Below are 2,796 nucleotides of genomic sequence, written 5' to 3' on the forward strand. Positions count from 1 at the left end.
GTGCGGGGAGGCCTACACAGGAGCCCCCAGGACAGCTTCCCGAAGCCAGCGGCAGGGACTTCCCTGGGCCTGGGGCGGTGCAGGTGGTCCCTGGGAGGTGGCCAGGTGTGGCTGAAGTGGGTGTCAGTCTGATCACCGCCGCGGCCCCAAAGACAGCACCTGTGCTTAGTTCCAGAAGTCCAGAGGGGACCTGGCACCCGAGGGTCAGGAGGGCTCTCCAGGGTGGGAGCTCGCCAGGCCTCAAGAGCAAGGTGATCCGGTTATGGGGAAGGGCCAAGGCCAGCCCTGGGAGAACCTGATCCGCAGAGCAGGGATGTCCTGGGAGTCGGAACGCTGTCAGGTGACCCTGAGGATGGGCGATGTAACTGTCCTCTTAGGTAAAAAGCACGTCATTAAACACGACAGCAGTGGGTACCAGTAAAGTGTCGGTACGGTTTGATGAAACATGATGGACCATCCTGAAATCAACTGTGTTATCTATATATCCTTAAAATCCATGATCAGTGAGAAAGTGTGGGTGGGTTCAATAAAGGATGATAGGGAACTGGGTGTTTATTTGCAAAACAAATGCTTTTAAATTCTCACTTGGTACTCACCTGTGAAAATACCTCCCAAATTGGATTAATTAAAACGTATGGAGAAAATGGGTTGTAAATGAGCATTCAGCAAATCTCTTAGAGAACTTTCCTAAACACAGATGCAAAAGCAGTCACAAGGGAAAGATGAAACTTCCGGACCCGGGCACGTGTCTTGCCCACACACCCCTCTCATTTTCTTAGTTAACGCTGTCCGGGAACAGAGCCCCTGACATGGCCTGGACCAGCTCCTCCAGCCCTTCCTGTCCCCTCTCGGCATCTCGATCGCTGAGACCCGAGGTGCCCCTTGATACCTGCTCCCTCCCCCACGCAGCCCCTAGCCCAGGGTCACCTGCCTCGCTCCATCCCTGTGAGCGGCACAGTGAATGGTAGAACAGAAATCAGATTCCACTGAGTCCTGCTCAAAGCCTGCAGGCTTGGCATCGCACTGAGCCGGTCAGAGAGCCCTGGGCCCAGGCCAGCTGCATCTCCCCCAGCCTCCCTTCCACGCCCTGGCCAGGCGCCCCTGCCTCCCCCACCCCCCATGCTCCAGCAGCGTGCCTGTCTCCCCACCTGCCACAGGACTCTGCACTGCCGTTTCTGCTGCCTGCCCCAGCTCTTCCCGTGGCCACTTTCTCCTCCTTACCCTGTGCCTGCTCTAGGATTTACCTTTCTGTCTGGGCGTCCTTCCCGCTGTGCTGTCAGCTCCCTGAGGACAGGGCATCTGTTCCCCCCGCCCTCGTGCATCTGAGGTGGGAACCGAGGCGGAGGTGTGGGAGGACTGACCTGCCTTCGGAATGTGCCTGTCTCACGCTTGCCGTGCTCAGAGGCACCCAGGCCACAGGCCCCCCGCCTCTGCTGCCCTCCACGCCCCTCCGCCACCCCCGCCTTCGCACATGGCTCTGAAGACCCTGAATCACCCTCGGGGAACTACTGGCCTGCAGACCAGGGCTGGGCGGGCAGACGAGAGGCCCAGAGAAGCTCATCCCCGTCTCCCCACAGCCCGGGGGAGGCGGGGGCCTGGACTAGGACAGAGCTGCCCACCCCGCCCGGCCAGCGGTGCTGCCACCTCCCGGCGAAGCCCCCTCCCAGGAGGACTCGCCACCCAGAAGGAAGGACTGGAGGAACCCCAGCCCTTCGCTCTTGGGCTGGACCCGTGTTTGTACCCAAAGTATGTCCTGGGAACTTAGCCTAACTCTGCGGATGGCAGAAAGTGGCCCTGAGCCCAGGAAAACCGGAATATGCTGCTCCAGAGACCAGGCCGCCCGCCAGGTCACCAGAGGTGCCGCCCCCGAAGCACAGGCTTCTTGAGGAATGCGAGACGTTTCTCTAACGCCAGAGGTTAATGTTTTACTTTTCTGTCCGTGGACAAGAAAAGAGCCTTTGTCTTTATGCTGAAACGTGTTCAGATACCTGCATAATTTATGAAACAATCAGTTCGGCATCCAGCCATGTTCCCTGGTCTCATCAGTAGCTGTGGGACATTCACTCTCCCTGTGTTTGGCGGTCCCTGAGGGCGCAACGTGGGCGCCCCCAGGAAAGCTGTCTCTCCTACTGGCATTGAGAGGTGGCCTCGGGATCCAGCTTCCGGTTGAACAAAGGGGCTCTGAGGCTCTCCTCGGCATCGGGGAGCACTGGCTGCTCCCCACCTTCACACCACTGGGGCCGCTGTGCTGAGGGTCTCCTGGCTGCCCCGTGCCAGTGGGCTGCGCAGAGGGGAGAACCTGGGGGCCGATGGGCCCACGGTGGGCTCAGTGGGGTCCCGGAAAAGGGGAAAGGCGCAGTGTCCTGATGTGGGGAAGGGGCAGCCCTGCAGAGATCTGGGAAAAGAGCATTCCAGAAAAGGGAGAAGCAAACTCTAAGGCCTGGAGGAGATAGGGGGACAGAGGGCCGAGGCCAGGAGCGGTGGGAGACCGTGGGCTCACAAGGGCAGGGGCAGGGGCTTCTATTCCCACTGCTGGACGGTGGGGTGCACAGGGCAGGGACCCCATGTGGCAATCCAGGAGAAGGCCTGGACAGCTCTCACACTCTGAGTCGGACTTTGGACTCCACCAGGGACCACCCAGAAGCGGGCCATCCCAGGCAGAGTTCAAGTTTCTTTCTAGGCTCCCTTTCACCCGTAGGTTCATTTTGTAGCAAAAGCAAGCACCAGGGACTTCACAGGTGCAGCTGAGACTGAGTGAAGTTCCCCCAGCCCAGCGCTGCAGCCGCATGCCTGCTT

Source organism: Stenella coeruleoalba (assembly GCF_951394435.1).
Source record: "Stenella coeruleoalba genome assembly, chromosome: 4".
NCBI classification, from domain to species: domain Eukaryota; kingdom Metazoa; phylum Chordata; class Mammalia; order Artiodactyla; family Delphinidae; genus Stenella; species Stenella coeruleoalba.